This window comes from Dermacentor andersoni, chromosome 6 (assembly GCF_023375885.2).
Source record: "Dermacentor andersoni chromosome 6, qqDerAnde1_hic_scaffold, whole genome shotgun sequence".
Lineage (NCBI taxonomy): Eukaryota > Metazoa > Arthropoda > Arachnida > Ixodida > Ixodidae > Dermacentor > Dermacentor andersoni.
Genome location: NC_092819.1, coordinates 155027777 through 155045788, shown reverse-complemented (window position 1 = coordinate 155045788; position 18012 = coordinate 155027777). Strand labels below are relative to the sequence as shown.

The following is an 18012-nucleotide window of genomic DNA, read 5'->3' as shown; positions in this document are numbered from 1 at the left end:
CACCGTGATTCCGTAAGGCCTCCATGACTGCTGAGGTTTCGACAGAATCAAATGCTTTCTCGTAATCAATGAAAGCTATATGTAAGGGTTGGTTATATTTCGCACATTTCTCTATCACCTGATTGAAAGTGTGAATATGATCTATTGTTGAATAGTCTTTACGAAGTCTTGCCTGGTCCTTGGCTTGACAGAAGTCTAAGGTGTTCCTGATTCTATTTGTGATTACCTTAGTAAATAGTTTGTAGGCAACGGACAGTAAGCTGATCGGTCTGTAATTTTTCAAGTCTTTGGCGTCCCCTTTCTTATGGATTAGGAATATTTTAGCGTTTTTCGAAGATTCCGGTACGCTCGATGTTATGAGGCATTGCGTATACAGAGTGGCCAGTTTCTGTAGAACAATCTGCCCACCATCCTTCAACAAATTTGCTGTTACCTGATCCTCCCCAGCTGCCTTTCCCCTTTGCATATCTCCCAAGGCTTTCTTTACTTCTTCCGGCGTTACCTGTGGGGTTTCGAATTCTTCTAGACTATTTTCTCTTAATTTATCCTCGTGGGTGCTACTGGTACTGTATAAATCTCTATAGAACTCCTCAGCCACTTGAACTCTCTCATCCATATTAGTACTGATATTGCCAGCTTTGTCTCTTAACGCATACATCTGATTCTTGCCATTTCCTAGTTTCTTCTTCACTGTTTTTAGGCTTCCTCCATTCCTGAGAGCATGTTCAATTCTATCCATATTATACTTCCTTACGTCGGCTGTCTTACGCTTGTTGATTAACTTCGAAAGTTCTGCCAGTTCTATTCTAGCTGTAGGGTTAGAGGCTTTCATACATTGGCGTTTCTTGATCAGATCTTTCGTCTGCTGCGATAGTTTACTGGTATCCTGCCTAACGGAGTTACTACCGACTTCCATTGCACACTTCTTAATGATGCCCACAAGATTGTCCTTCATTGCTTCAGCACTAAGGTCCTCTTCCTGAGTTAAAGCTGAATACCTGTTCTGTAGCTTGATCTGGAATTCCTTTATTTTCCCTCTTACCGCTAACTCATTAGTCGGCTTCTTATCTACCAGTTTCTTCGGTTCCCTCCTCAGGCCTAGGCTAATTCCAGTTCTTACCATCCTGTGGTCACTGCGGCGCACCTTGCCGAGCACGTCCACATATTGTATGATGCCAGGGTTAGCGCAGAGTATGAAGTCTATTTCATTTCTAGTGTCGTCGTTCGGGCTCCACCTCGTCCACTTTTCTCTATCCCGCTTGCGGAAGAAGGTATTCATTATCCTTATATTATTCTGTTCCGCAAACTCTACTAATAACTCCCCCCTGATATTCCTAGTGCCTATGCCATGTTCCCCCACTGCCTTGTCTCCAGCCTGCTTCTTGCCTACCTTGGCATTAAAGTCGCCCATTAGTATGGTGTATTTAGTATGGTGTATTTAGTATGGTGTATTTAGTATTTAGTATGGTGTAGTTCTCTTCTCTCCGCTAAGGCCCGGTAGCACAGGACGTGCCCGCTTTTTAGCACTGTATGTGCTTCTTTTGCCCTCCTAACTTCACTGAGCCCTATTATGTCCCATTTACTGCCCTCTAATTCCCCCAATAGCACTGCTAGACTCGCCTCACTGGATAACGTTCTAGCGTTAAACGTTGCCAGGTTCATATTCCAATGGCGGCCGGTCCGGACAGGCCGCCATTGTGATGCAAATAAACATAACTAGAACTCATTTTCTCCGAAGTAAAGGCTGAATTAAACGCTTACGTCCTCCTGAACAAGGTCAATAAGGGCCGTAGTCCTCGATATTCTAATGCCTCCATTCGAAAGCTTATCTTTCTTCAACGTGTCACGTTCTACCATAGAAACGGCCCCAGATCCACCTGACGTGTTTGCTGCTATTCTCAAACGCACAATATAAACAGTCATGCGCAACTATATGATGGACTGGCAGCAGGTCACCATGATGCCACATAAGTATGACCACGCTGATTCATTTGGATTGGCATATACCGTCTTGTGCGTCGTTACGTCACCACATGTATACTCTGCCAGAGCTTGAAAAGCCGTCCGTCTTACCTAACTGTCTTCTTCAGTCTCTTGATATACCATACTGGTTTTATTATCAATCTAATTTTCAACTCACTGGGCCATTTGCCTCTGTTTATTTTCGCAAATTTTGTGTCTATCGCTGTGGTTAACAAGCACGCCCAACGGTAAGCTATTACTGAAGCCTTCCTGGCCACCTGAGCAACTGATGCCACAGGCCCTCTCCAACGCAACACGGCGATATGGCGATGCTCAAGTACTTTTCGCGGACTTAGCTCACCGCTTTGTCTCCAATGCCATCGCCGACACTACTCGCTCGTGCTATACACAACACGAACACGCAACGACTTTGGTGAAGTATCAGTTGCATGCTGTTTGTCGCGCTCTCGGCACACGTTTCCGCTGACCACCGGGATAAGAACGTGGCCCTGTCTTTGGCGATATTTGACAACATCGCTCTACAACACCACTTGTTATTCATCACTTTTTTTCTCAACAGTAGCATACTGCGTTTCCTCTGAATATACTTTTGGCTTTACATGCGACCTCTGAGGAGACTAGATGATCCTGATGATGTGCCCTGACTGATTGCATAAGCGAACTCACTCGTACCCACTTACCCGCCTAACAGCATGCCCAAAAATGTTTATGTGGTGGCAACGCCTCTATTGCGTGCTTATCATCAGAGCCACTTGTGCTTGTCAGTTGACCCAGCTGCGCCCTGCATCTACGTTAGTGTTGTGTGCCGATGGCATTCCTTACGTACTTGACCCCTACATTGAACCAATGATGTGCCTAACTTTCTTGTGTTTTTGTCACTTAGCACCTGTGTATCACCGACAACTCCACTTTTAGATATAAAAAAGAAGAAAGATAGACGTCCGACTTTCAAGCGTACAAACGTATGCAGACTACAGGGCACAGTAACGCGTCTGTTATATTTTTTCTGATTGATCTTTTGCCGGTGTAAATCACTCTAGTGTAACTTAGAGATTTCCGCATGTTTTACTTATGCGTAATTCCAGAAGAACTTCAGTTTGGCCTAGTTTGGTCCTTCCAGAAACCACTCATCCGAGCAGTAGTGACTTTTTCAGTATAGTGAAGCAATAATATACAGCTCACACACAATAAACTTACAATTATTATTAAGATCTTCCAAAATTATTATATTACAATGTGACTCGAAACAATAACGTTGGCGGCTGGCAAGGGGCTGATTTTAGCGCGCCAAATATAATGGTATAGCTAATGGCTTATAAGTATGATCATTTTGCTCAAATTTGATCTCTGAATTCCAACATGCATCAAATGCACAAAATATCAGTGCGGTGTGTTCCAACTTCAACGCCAGTTTTCCTGTGTAACGTTGACGGTGTTAGAATTCTTCGCAGATTAATTCTTTACCAAAGCAGAAACTGAGGAAAACGTGGTAGACGTGGAATTTATAGTGCAAGCTACATAGTGAAGGGAATCTTCTTGCGACTGCTGCCTGATTGCATTCGTATTAATAAGTTTTTTCCCATTTTTTTTCTATGCCGTAAGGCAGCCATTGTCGCTATAAAACAAAAGTGCGAACTGCATTGGAAAATTCGAAAGAAGCAATTTTTCTACTTGCGTGCTGGGCAAGGTAATCGGCAGTGTAAACCCATTGTATTGCACGAAGAGCAGGGGACAATAAAAAGAAAGGAAACGGAAGCCGCGTTATATTGGTGTTAAAGATCGGAATAAACTACGAGGCGCGTTCTGAGGCCAGAAACCTCTATGTAAATATCTCTTTATATTCGCGTAAGCACTATAATATTGTGGCGTAAGCAAGGCTTCCAGTTGCATGAATGCTTTTTTGCAACTACCTGCAGCACGTAAAAGATATTCAGCGCAGTTTATCCTCATTTCCAGAACCATATGACAGCGCTCACGAAAGATGAAATACTGTTGGCACTATTTAGTCAAATGTTCACGGACGTGAAGTGTATTCAGTCTTTATACAACGTGTTTGAGAGTCTTTCACGTCAATTAGCGGTTAAAGAGCTGTGAATGCTCTTCAAGCACTCACATCGCACAAGTTTAGTTTGTATGGGGCGACCACTCATGATTTAACCAAGCGAGGAGGCGCGATTCAATCGACGGAGTAATTTTTTTTCGACATCAGCGGCACACATCCGCGGACTGATATGCTTCTTCATTGGTTCAATTTTATTTTTCATCGCGGAATCGTAAACGCTGGAGGCGCGAGCTCTTTTTCATCTAGCAATATGGCCGCCGAGGTTTCACTCGCTTCCCTATGCGCCCACTGAGACTGTCATTAAAGAAATTTCAGCATAAAACGTCCTTGTATAGAAGCGACAGCATGATTGCTAATAGATTGTGTCGGCCTGGATATGTTTGGCACGAGGCCGAAGGCGGCGAGGTTCCTTGTGCGGGTTCGCGTACATTAAACTTTGTCTTGAAAGGATGCGCACCGTAACACCCTGTAAAGGCGTTTGCGTTGAGAGTGTATAAGGCGAGAAACTCTATTCTAAACTGTCAGTTGTATAACTTGTGCTGTAAAGACATGTTTATAGTATTCCAGCAATCGCAAGAGTCACGTTATGACCGTAAGTTGTCGCGACAGCTCACTTGTAATCCACAGAGCCTCCCACTAAGGAATATGATACGAGGTATGGCCATCAAATAAGTAATTGCAAGATTAGTATTCACTAAACGTTTATTACAAAGAACGCCAGGCGTGTATTCCCCTGTGAAAGATGCATGTTGGGTGGTGACTGCAATCACTTGCTCGCTACATCACGCATCTACACTGGAATAAAATCGGTTTCACCAGCTCTCGCTTATATTTTCACGACCCGAAACTGACTTCGCAAGTCACGCGGACTCCAGCTTTTCTTCTATTTGGCTCCCACTAGTTTCCCAATGGGCTCACACGTGCTTCCACCGATGTTCTTTCCTCCTTTTTCTCAATAAATGAAGTCATTCATTCACTCATTTCCAATTGCTGCAGAAAATAGCGTCTCTTCATCTCCATAACCGCCCTCTCTCTCACCTCGACTCTCCCATCTCAAAACGTTATGTGTTGCAAATGGCTGGTCGTCGCATATACAATATTCTAGGAATGGTCAGCAGCGTGGCGTGCAATTTTTGGTGGGTGGCGAGACAATATAGAGCACACGTAGTACCACTTCTACACTCAGCGCTCGGCTCCGTGAGCTACCATTAGCCGCTTCGACGGCAGACCACTCTCGAAAAAAAAAAATATTCTGAGAATTTCGCCTAAGCATTATTCGATGCACAAGGCCACAAAAGCCTAACTGTGCTTCTTATAAGTGCCTGCACTGTGTGCAGTGCAGTGTTCAGTCTACTACTTCTTCATTATTTTTCGTATATTTCTTTTTCCTTATCTCTCTGGCTTACATTGAAGGCATAGCGTAAGCATTGGGAAAGTGGGAAAAAATGTTTATATATATATATATATATATATATATATATATATATATATATAATGCCGCTACGTGTCACGCGCCAGCGCTAAGAAAGAAGTGACTGGAACGCGCGCTCGGCAAGAGGTGGGGGCAGAAGAAGAAGAAGTAGTCGAGGCTGCGGACGCCGGCTTGAGTTTTTTGTGTACGCCATCTTGTACGACTGTCTGTCTCGCCGACACCTGGTACATCTTTAATTGTCTTTTCGTGACAAAACTGGTGGAGGTGATGGGTACGCTTCATCCGATGCCACGAACCCCTCCTGGTAGCAGGAGTACCAGCCCCATACTAGTGGACACCCCTGTTCACCGGGCCAGTAGGAGAATCCGAGGATTGCCTCCGGAGCTTGACCATCTCTCCATAGCAACATCGATGCCCCCAGGAACCAATATGGAAGGAACATCGACCTCTCTATCGACCGTTATGCAAGGTACGGCCACAACGGCAACTCAGTACCTGCTGCAGAATATCCGAGTGCCGAAAGCGTTCCACGGAGATATATTCGAGGATGTAGAGGACTGGTTAGTCCAGTTTGAGCGCGTTGCCGAGGTAAATGAATGGACCGACGCGGCAAAGTTGAGGAACGTCTACTTCAGCTTGGAGGACGGTGCCCGCACTTGGTACGAGAACAGAGAAGAGCTCATCAAATCGTGGCTCGAGTTCCGTCGTGCCTTGCTAGAGACATACACCAATGCTGATCGCCGTGAACGAGCCGAACGGACGCTCCAATCCCGCATTCATCTGCCGAACGAGAGCGTGACGTCGTACGTCGAGGATATGACGCGCCTCTTCCGTGGGGTGGACCCAACCATGTCCGAGGAAAAGAAGTTGCGCCATCTAATGCGAGGAGTTACGGAACAGCTATTTGCTGGCCTTGTTCGAAGCCCGCCAAAGACCGTGGCTGAATTCTTAATTGAAGCCACCACGATGGAAAAGATGTTACACCAGCGCTCAGCCTTCTATGAAAGGCAATTGAACCCAACTTCACCTTCGGACCAGCGCTCAGCTCCGTATGACAGGCACGCGAACGCTGCTTCACTGACCGACGCGATTGCCTTTGGAAACGTGGATGTTCTCCGAGATCTTATCCGCTCCGTGGTGCGTGATGAGCTTCAACGGCTCACCTGTCCGCCTCAGCCCACGCTAGGTTCCATATCTGCCCTCGTGAGGAACGAAGTGCAGCAAGCGATCCAAGGTCCTGTTCCAAACAACAATGCGCCGCCTGTGACAGCACAGTTGCAGCGGCCGTCGTATGCGGAAGTTTTGAGGCGAGTCCCTGTCCCCGCTCCAACCCATTTCGACCCCGCCACGTCTTACGCCGCGTCATACGTCCCCCCGCTCCCATCTGTGCAACCGATCCAACGCATGGAGGATCGTCGCCCGCTGCAAAGGAAATCTGACGTTTGGCGTAACCCGGACAGAAGGCCTCTGTGCTACCATTGTGGAGAAGCCGGTCACGTATACCGCGAGTGCCCATAGCCGCCTCGGACTGCAAGGTTTTGCCGTGGATTCGCCTAGGCCCAGATATGGCGAAAGGCCTAGGGCAATTGAAGAATACTTGACCCAGCAGAGTACGCCACTGTTCCCGCGGCGGCAGTCGCGCTCGCCGTCCCCCAGGCGTTTGTACCCCGCACCTCCACCAGTTGTGTCACGAAAAGACAAAGATGTACCAGGTGTCGGCGAGACAGACAGTCGTACAAGATGGCGTACACAAAAAACTCAAGCCGGCGTCCGCAGCCTCGACTACTTCTTCTTCTGCCCCCACCTCTTGCCGAGCGCGCGTTCCAGTCACTTCTTTCTTAGCGCTGGCGCGTGACACGTAGCGGCAATATATATATATATATATTGGTGCGACTCAGAATGTGGCTGGGGCCCCAGTCCTGAAGACCCCTCCCTTCCCCCTAAGGAAGAATGAAAACATTCCGCCTATCTAAGGATGTCGTATGTCTCCATTGTGTACGCTTTATATTAAGGATATAGAAAGCTAACTGCAAGGCCGTCAATTAGGGTTTGATTTATCATACGTGAGGAGTGGTCCAACCGTTCAGCACATGGTGGCCGGACTGATGCATGCGGACAACATAGTGCTACTAGCGGAGAATGCAAGATATTTACAGACACTTGCGAATATGTGCGGCAAGTAAGCGACAAAATTATGGCCTTAAGTTTAGCAAAGGGAAATTACCATCTTCAATGGGGAGACGAGTAATTACGTGGTGTCAATTCAACAGTAAGTCAAACAATGTAAACACCTCGTCGTATGCATCAACGAAGGAAGGACTTTATCAGTCACCTACCAAAATAACCTGAAATAAAAAGGAAATGCAATTTCGAAATAAGAACGAACATAGAGGGCTATGGGGCCGCAATAAGTATTAGGTGGTGCGTGGAATCAGCAAAGGAGTCATCATGCCAACGCTAACGTTTTGCAAATGTGGTTGTGTGCTTAAATTCGGACATCTCATCGGCGCTGATAGTTAACCAAAGATCGGTAGGTCAGCTGGCTTTGAGAGCCCATGGCAAAACCCCAAACGATGCAGTGTAGAGCGACACGGGGCGCTAAAACGTAAAGCTGTGTCAGAATCAGAATCAGAATCGGTTTTTATTAAGATCATTAGAATGATTACAAGTTGTTAATATTCAGGAGGAGGTCCCGGAGTCAAAGACTGCAATGGGGCCTCCTTTACAAAGTAAACGTAATAAAACAAAAGAACAGCAGTTTTCAACGATTTGTTAACATAGAAAAATTACAGGTTTTAGTATGAATACCATGGTTGAAGAATTACATATGCATAAATGTCATGAAATAGAGCACTGTAACACAATCTCGTTGACAACTGATAAAGTAACTGCGTAGATGACGTTACGAACACAGTAGAATTAGTTAACTCGGATGTATATGTGAGGCAGAAACAGAAATGTAACTGTATGGCATTGAAATGAAATGAAGGCACTCTGAAAGAATGGTTGTGAGTATGGACTAGGCATCAGTATTAGACAGAATGTAATCTTTTAGTTGTTTCTTGAATTCGTGAATTTTAAGTGTTTTTATGTATAATGGTAGTGTGTTCCAGAATGCGACAGATGAAAAATGGACGCTCTGTTTGCCATAATTAGTATGTATTTTAGGTAAAATGAAGTTCCTATTTATTGCAAACCTGGTAATATTAGTATTTAATAGAGAAGATTGTGGTAACAAGCTGTCGCATCGTCTGTAATTGATTTGACGGAACAAAAAGGTACCTAGATTATATTTAACGAGTTGTGTGACTGTAAGAATCTGATTAGCTCGTAAAAGATATGAGGCGTTGTTGTTATATGGGCTAAATGTAATTATCCTAATAGCCTGATGCTGTAGAATTTGCAATGAATTTAAATGGGTTACGTAAGTGTTTCCCCAGCAAGTAACGCAGTAATTAATGTGGGAATGAATAAATGAAAAGTATAATGATAGTAATGTTTGATGGTCAAATATGTTTCGTGCTGTTAGAAGTACCCTAATCCCGTAGGTAATCTTCTGTTTTAGTTTGGTTATGTGTTCAGTAAATTTAATATGTTTGTCAACTTCTATGCCAAGATAATTGCATGAAAAACTTGCAGGGATAGGACTTTCGCCCAATAAGATAGGAGGAATGGAGTGAAGTGTTCGTTGGTGAGAAGTGAATACAACAAATTTCGTTTTAGACGGGTTTATCTGTAGCTGGTTAGTATGGCACCCCTCCAGCAGGCTGTGTAAGTCGCCATTAAGGTTAGATACTAAGGTTGTGATACATTTATTGGAATTAATAATAGTAGTATCATCTGCATAAAGTATACATTTCGAAAAGGACAGGCAGTTAGGCAGATCATTGACGTATAATAAAAATAAAAGCGGACCTAATATGGAACCCTGGGGCACGCCAATATTAGTGAACATGGTTTTAGAATGAACGGCTGAAATGGTTACTACCTGCATTCTGTCTGTTAAGTAATTCTGTAGTAACAAGAGTGCTGGGCCGGTGATTCCCAATGATTCAAGCTTACGAAATAAAAAGCGGTGATTTATTTTCTCAAACGCTTTGCTTAAGTCTACAAACACTGAAGCTGCATAATTCCCTTCATCGATAGCGAGTTTTAGTTGATCGGTTAGAGCAACGAGAGCCAGTTCGGTCGAGTAACCCGAGCGAAAGCCGTATTGGAATGGTGTGAGAATGTTAAATTTTGTAAGGTAATTAGTTAAACGTTTTTCTATTAGCTTTTCGATTACCTTACTAAAGAAAGGTAATACACAAATGGGGCGATAATTGGAAATTAAAGAGCGGTCACCTTTCTTAAAAATGGGTGTGATCTTGCCTTGTTTTAGTTCTTGTGGGAATGTGCCTGATTTAAACATGACGTTGATTATGTCTGCAAGGACATCACTTATTAGGGGTGCAATTAATTTTATATGGGAAGGGTGTAATTTATCTATGCCGGCGCCAGTTATTTTCATGTTGTTCATAATTTTTAGAACTTCCTGAGATGTAGTTGGAAATAAAAAGAAAGAATGTGGCAGGCGCTGGGGCACGGGATTGTCATGCGCAGGTGGTTGTAGCTCGCTGTTAAAGAAGAAATCAGCAAACGCATCAGCTATTTCTTTGGCGGTCTTGTACACCATACCCTGATGTGCAATTTCTTGTATAGCTTCGCGATTATTTGTCCTGTTTAAGAAGGTGTTAACAATCTCCCATTTCTTTTTTATGTTTTTACCGCATTCCAAAATTTTTCTTTCGTACCATGTTTTTTTAGCTTTTTTCAAAGTGGCAGAAAGCTGGTTAGAAAACTTTTTGTACCGAATGGCTAAATTCTTGTTAAATGGTTGTCGTTTGGTTTTCTTATAAAGATTATCCTTTTTGCGCATTAAAGCTAAGAGCTTATCTGTTATCCATGGATTTTGAGGCGACGCGTACTTCTTCTTGCATTTAACTTGAACGGAATGACGATCAACACATGACTTAAGCATAGAGATAAACAGTGCAAATGCTTTTTGTGGATCATTTGTAGAAAAGATGGGGGACCAGTCAAGGTTCGACACGGCGTCCAGGAATGCTTGTTTGTCTAATATAAACTTCGTGTACGTGATTTTTTCGGAGCCATGAGTATAGTGAAAATTTAAAAATATAGGATAGTGATCAGTTATGTCGGTCATTATAACACCTGCGTCTGGTGGATATGCCAAATTTGACAATGCATGGTCAATTAATGTACCTATGGGGTGGTTAGCACATCGTGTCGGTATCTTAATTAAACATTCATAACCAAAGCTGTTAAAACAATTAGAATAATGTAAAGCATTAGTAGACGTACTATCAGTGAGGTTAATGTTGATGTCGCCTATAATTATTACATTTTTGTTTTCATCTGCTAGCAGTCCCATGACTTTATGGAGAGCAGTACAGAAGTCTGTTGCTGAGGACGAGGGTGAACGATATATGCAACCAATTATTAGGTCTTTGTTGTCTATGTTGAGGAAGTCATTTTTAAATTCAATCCAAACGTCTTCACAATTAGTTACATTAAGTTCAAGATCGTTCCTTCGGTTGTAAGTAATACCTGAATAGATATACAGCGCTGCGCCGCCATGGTTGCTGAACGGACGATTCGAGTGTTCAGGAACAAAACTAGAAAAACAGAAAAGGTGTTTATCATGGTCGCTCAACCAAGTTTCAGATACTCCGATGATTGAAAATGGGAAGGTGAATGAAGAAACGAGATCGGAGAATTCATCGAAGTGCTTGCGCAGACTGCGCGCATTGAAGTGCAAGACAGATCGCTGATTTGAAAGAAGATTGTTTAACTGGTTAGCTGTTAAATAGGACGAAATTGTGAGACTTGCCTAGGTGACAGGCGTGGCGCAAAGGTGGATTAGAGTTAGGTTATCACTGAAAGGTCGGATTCGGTTGCGATGCGAAAGACGCGGCTTTCAGTTGTTTTCCGGGCCTTGATTTGACAGTTTTCTGTCCACAGAAATCTCCAGTTCGTTGTTTTTTTCAGACGCAAGGCTTTGGAAAACAGAGCTTTGTTTTCAAGTGTTAAATGTTCATTAACGAAGACAGGGTTCTCTTTTGCTGTGGCGAGGCCAATATCACTCAGGCAGAGTCTAGCTTTCCGTGCTTTCGCAACGAACTCGGCTTTCTTCGTTCTCGAGCAGAAGCGAGCGATGATGTTTTTATGTTCTGTTTTAGTAGGAACACGATGAACAACGTCGAGGTCAGTGGCCGTTACTGGGCAACCAATTTTGTTGCCAATAGTTCGTATCACTGTCACACAGTCCTCTCCTTCTGTGCAAGGGTTGCCCTTTATCTCGACGTTGTTTAATCGAGAATATTGCTCCAGTTCGCCAACTTTCTTTGTGAGAGTGTTGTTGTTTGCTTGTAATGCTTTGTTTTCGGATTTTAGCTCTTTGTTTTCGGCACTCAGCTTTTCGACGAGTTTGCTTAGAAATTCCACGCTAGTTTCCAAACTATCAGTTCTTCTCTTAAGTTCTACGACGTCTATGCCCGAATTGCTCGCCCTCAGCAGAAATTTCCCAAAAATGTCATCAAGAAGTTTTTCGCTTACGTTTCCAAGCTTGGATTCTATGTCATCAATTCTTTTGGCGAGCTCCGCATTTGTAGGCATTGTTAACCGACCACACCCAGAAGGCCGCACGAGACGACGCAAGCTTGGCAGTACAAGTAAGCACAAGTTCAGCAGCAATGTTTGGCAGCGGCTGCAGCAATATTGGAATCACAAATGACAACGATACATACGCATATGACTAACCTGCGGATACAGAGAACGTTGGTCAGTCTGTGTTCCTGTTGCCACAACCGCTGCCAGAATAAGGTGCCGGTACCGCTGCGCCTCCTTATATCCTTTTCTCACGGCGGGCTGGTGGCGCAAGCGCAACGCTGGCTCCGATAGCACCGAAGATTCTTGAATGGCGCAGCTGCTGTAGGCCGGGACACACGTGGAAGCAGATAGCGGGACGTTGGTCACGGGGAGTGGAGGACGACGACACAAGCCTGCGGATACAGAGAACGTTGGTCAGTCTGTGTTCCTGTTGCCACAACCGCTGCCAGAATAAGGTGCCGGTACCGCTGCGCCTCCTTATATCCTTTTCTCACGGCGGCCTGGTGGCGCAAGCGCAACGCTGGCTCCGATAGCACCGAAGATTCTTGAATGGCGCAGCTGCTGTAGGCCGGGACACACGTGGAAGCAGATAGCGGGACGTTGGTCACGGGGAGTGGAGGACGACGACACAAGCCTGCGGATACAGAGAACGTTGGTCAGTCTGTGTTCCTGTTGCCACAACCGCTGCCAGAATAAGGTGCCGGTACCGCTGCGCCTCCTTATATCCTTTTCTCACGGCGGCCTGGTGGCGCAAGCGCAACGCTGGCTCCGATAGCACCGAAGATTCTTGAATGGCGCAGCTGCTGTAGGCCGGGACACACGTGGAAGCAGATAGCGGGACGTTGGTCACGGGGAGTGGAGGACGACGACACAAGCCTGCGGATACAGAGAACGTTGGTCAGTCTGTGTTCCTGTTGCCACAACCGCTGCCAGAATAAGGTGCCGGTACCGCTGCGCCTCCTTATATCCTTTTCTCACGGCGGCCTGGTGGCGCAAGCGCAACGCTGGCTCCGATAGCACCGAAGATTCTTGAATGGCGCAGCTGCTGTAGGCCGGGACACACGTGGAAGCAGATAGCGGGACGTTGGTCACGGGGAGTGGAGGACGACGACACAAGCCTGCGGATACAGAGAACGTTGGTCAGTCTGTGTTCCTGTTGCCACAACCGCTGCCAGAATAAGGTGCCGGTACCGCTGCGCCTCCTTATATCCTTTTCTCACGGCGGGCTGGTGGCGCAAGCGCAACGCTGGCTCCGATAGCACCGAAGATTCTTGAATGGCGCAGCTGCTGTAGGCCGGGACACACGTGGAAGCAGATAGCGGGACGTTGGTCACGGGGAGTGGAGGACGACGACACAAGCCTGCGGATACAGAGAACGTTGGTCAGTCTGTGTTCCTGTTGCCACAACCGCTGCCAGAATAAGGTGCCGGTACCGCTGCGCCTCCTTATATCCTTTTCTCACGGCGGGCTGGTGGCGCAAGCGCAACGCTGGCTCCGATAGCACCGAAGATTCTTGAATGGCGCAGCTGCTGTAGGCCGGGACACACGTGGAAGCAGATAGCGGGACGTTGGTCACGGGGAGTGGAGGACGACGACACAAGCCTGCGGATACAGAGAACGTTGGTCAGTCTGTGTTCCTGTTGCCACAACCGCTGCCAGAATAAGGTGCCGGTACCGCTGCGCCTCCTTATATCCTTTTCTCACGGCGGCCTGGTGGCGCAAGCGCAACGCTGGCTCCGATAGCACCGAAGATTCTTGAATGGCGCAGCTGCTGTAGGCCGGGACACACGTGGAAGCAGATAGCGGGACGTTGGTCACGGGGAGTGGAGGACGACGACACAAGCCTGCGGATACAGAGAACGTTGGTCAGTCTGTGTTCCTGTTGCCACAACCGCTGCCAGAATAAGGTGCCGGTACCGCTGCGCCTCCTTATATCCTTTTCTCACGGCGGGCTGGTGGCGCAAGCGCAACGCTGGCTCCGATAGCACCGAAGATTCTTGAATGACGCAGCTGCTGTAGGCCGGGACACACTTGGGACACACTTGGACACACTGATTATGCCATTTCTGCAATCAGTCCTACGTGAGTGGTAAAAACTAGCTATATAAGCGAGGAGAAGCGGGCCCACCGCCGATGCCGCCTTTACCCTCTTCATCAAGTTATGCGCTTTCACTGCACTAGCCTGGCCCCAGCGAAACCATCTCCACTTCTTAGAGTTCCTCGCCCCATGTAAGCTAATTGGATAAGAACAACCTCTCAAGGCAGGCATTGCTACTTGCTGAAAAGCAAACAAAAGTCGCTTCTTATAAACGAGGAAAGCATTTCACTGGCCTGTTCAACAATAGCGTAGCTAGGTCGTCTGGCACCCTGGGCCCATAGGTGTTCGGTTACTCCGCCCCCCCCCCCCCCGGATGTAGTCGAGGAAGTCGAGGATATCGACAATTTCCGGCTTTCAGCACTAGTACAGCTCCCTTGGATACCGCGCACGTCCCCCGGGTCCCCCTCTCCTTCGCTTTCTTTCCCAAAGATTGCGAATGCAGAAGGTGTACACGCTGTTTTTTCTGCGCCAAAAAACACAGGGTGCTGCACTGGTAACTTGTGATAAGCGCATGCGTGCACATCTTCTGTCAGAGTATAAGCCTTGGTAGCCAGTACAAATGCGCCATCGTGGAAAATATGTCGCACGTCACAAGTAAGAAAAATATCTTTAGAAAGCTTTAATTACCAATTTTATCGGCAGTACTGCATTTGCAAAATTGAAGCCCGACGTTCCTATGTTGCCCAACAACAACTTCACAAAAATCGTCAAAAATCGTCGTAGGTACTATGGTGCGCAGTGTGTTGGCTGCGGGCAGCCCTGAACGAAAACGAAAATTAAATTGTGTGTCAGTGACGCTGATCTCGCTACACTATTAGAAAACTCCACCTGCCTCCCTGCTGCGCGGGCGCCAATGCTATGACAATTACGAGTTCTCTTGATTCTGATCAATAAAGGCTTGTTTTTATTTGCTGCTATACGGACAAACGTGATTAATCGAGCTGCGGTACCGCCACAAGATTAGGAACAGAATACAGCACGCTACGCGGCATCACCATAAAAAAAGGCCGCGATGACGCCATGCCAGCGAAAGCTTGCACTACTATCGGTCTGCACTCGCAATGGAGAGGATTTAGGGATCAACGTCACTGGCCCACTATTTCATATTTCTGTCGCTGCTGCCATACTGGGCGCCGTCCGCAGTGCCAAAGTACAGTAGGCTGTAGCACCCAAAACGAATTTGTTTAAGAAGTTTTGTTGAGTTAATAATATGACTTTGAGTCCTCAATTCTCGAATTGAAGTGCTTCCTCTATAAGTACTAATTAAGGGATTATTCAGGATATGGATACTACTTATCTGCCATATTTTTCACGCTACCGAGTTCCTAGTAATAACAAAGACACATAACTTCATCGAATATCAGGAAATATCCTTACAAAATTCACCTTTTCTTTATAAAATTCCGCGCAGCTGACAGAGACACTGCACTTGTGACATGAAGTCACACAACAACAAAAGGATAAAGAAACGGTTAGCTAGGACTAGGAGAAATATCTTTTATTCAATACCGCGAAACTGATAAAAAACTAATACAACGATTCAAAATTAATAAATACAACATTGTATACATATTGCCGATGCACAAACCATGGTGGGACATCGAGCCTTTTGCACTAAAGTAATGACCGGTAAGGACACATTTCCTTCAGAAGTTCTTCTTCCGACACTTCGCTTCCGCAAAGTCATTAATTACAGTAGCAAAGTTTATATGTTTTAAGTGTTGTTTTTCTATGGTCAGTGTCACCAAGTTTGACAGCCTTTCATCACTCATGGTAGAGCGCAGAAATGTTTTGACCCCACATGAAACGTTCCACTAAGGCGAGTAGTTTAGCGACCATTTTGCGAATTGAATTATTTAGTCCGCACATTCGTGCGATTATTTTGTGGGGTTGATAGGTTGATAGGTTGATGGTATTTTGTTGATAGAGCTGCAGCCGATAATTCTTCGGCGCACCGCATCAGATACATCAGCTCGGGCTGCTGGATACCGGAGCATCCTTTGCCATTTGTGCCCAGTCAAGCCAGCCGTAAGAGGGGTGTCTTCAGACGTGTATGACACCCCCCCCTCTTCTGGCCCCTTGCACCCGGGGTTCACGGCCGCCCTCCCCCCCTTTGCTACGCCACTGCTGTTCAAACAACTCTGCAGGTAACCGCTCGATGCTTGCATCGGCAGATACGCGAATTTGACAGCAGGAGATCGAAATAAAGCCAGAAAGGAATAGTGTTACGTTATAGAGCCCATGCGTTGGGCCTCGCTTTCAGGAAGTCAGGAAAGCGCAGAGCAAAATTAGTTTTCAAGAGTGACTCAGGAACATGGATTAATATAAATTGGCGGCTAATGTGCACAAGTACCTGTACCCAAAAAGCGTGGAGACAAAATGGAGGAAGAGGTCAAGAGAGTTGGCAACCACGAACAGGTTAATCGAAAGGGTAAATACACAATAAGGAGCCATCAGAAAGAAAGTAAGACAAACAGAGAGTCAATTGGGTGCTAAGAATGGGTAAAAAATTCTATGGAAATTTAAAAGAATGAGAAGAAATAAAGTGAAAGGGAAATCTGTAAAATATTACAAAGGGCACTTGTGATTTGAGGCTCGCGTTTGTTATTTAAGGACAAAGACGAACCGGAGCAAACATTCGCAACAAGATGAGGTATGTCTATGCTGCAGCAAATATGCGCATATCGCTCGCAGATCCTAATGTAATGCGAAGGAATTGATCCAGTCAGATCCGCAAATAACGTATGCCTTCCAGAAGCGCTGGGATATAAAATTGATGGAATCATCAACCGGCCACCAGTTGACATATGCAAGAGACGTTTACAGTATTAGTGGGAAGAAAGCAGGGAAGTAGTTCATACGACGGGATCCGTTACAGTCATAGGTAGCAAATAAGGTAGCGAAGCTTTGAGAAAGAGAAAAAAGATGAAAAGGACGAATGCAAGAATGAGCAAATGAAAGGCATGTATATAATACATGAGTAACTCAACTAGGCTACGTGAGCATTTGTCATCGCCCTGCTTCGAAAGGAATGCCAATAAATTATCAACACCATCACCGAATTCCTGATCATGGCCTAGCGCTGGTGATGATGATCAGCCACCTTTCGTCGCCTTCGCTACAGTTGCCACGGGGAACGAAGAAGGCATGTGCCACAACTACAAAGGAAAAGAACAAGGAAAAGAGAGCCGTCCTGGAACCACGATGTAAGCTTCAAACCATACAGTGTATCTAATCTCCCTGTGGGTACGAGCCATTTTTTCAACAAGTATTGAGGCATTGCACATGACAATGTTTCGTTCGTGACAACGCAGGTCCGAAGAGGTAAGGCGGGTTCAATGTCGTAGCCCACAGGAGATGTGTACTCGACAATGCGGCGAGGGCCTTCATCCTTGGGTAACAGTTTCGAATAGAGGCCGTGTGCATCGGAAAAAACTGACAGCTACATAATCACGCAAAACTGGGCGATCTGGTGTTCTCTACGTGGTTACTTTCCTGGCGCAACTTGCCTGTTAAAGTTAAGGGCCGTGCTAGTTTGCGGCTAACCTCAGCATGCCTCGCAGCTGCAGAAAGGGGCGCACAACTAGTATGCATCCATCCTGTACGGGAGAATTGTGTCTATATATTGGGCGATGGGTGGCGCGGTGTTCCTTAAATTACTCGACTACGGTATACGCGGTGTTGCTCTTGAAGTTATTAAAAATTACCTGTTTACCAGAAAACAATATTTTAAAGTCGGAAGCTAAACTTCAGCGGAAACTGAGC

At 45.8% G+C, this 18012-nt stretch overlaps 1 long non-coding RNA gene across 1 annotated transcript; it reads right to left on the bottom strand.

Moving 5' to 3' along the window:
• Positions 1–13166: 13166 nt before the first annotated feature.
• On the bottom strand, positions 13167–13798 carry LOC140218836 (uncharacterized). Its single transcript, XR_011895025.1, has 3 exons — positions 13583–13798; positions 13341–13509; positions 13167–13267 (listed from the first exon to the last, which is right to left on the bottom strand). It is a non-coding gene; the product is annotated as an uncharacterized lncRNA (long non-coding RNA).
• Between the last annotated feature and the right edge of the window lie 4214 nt (positions 13799–18012).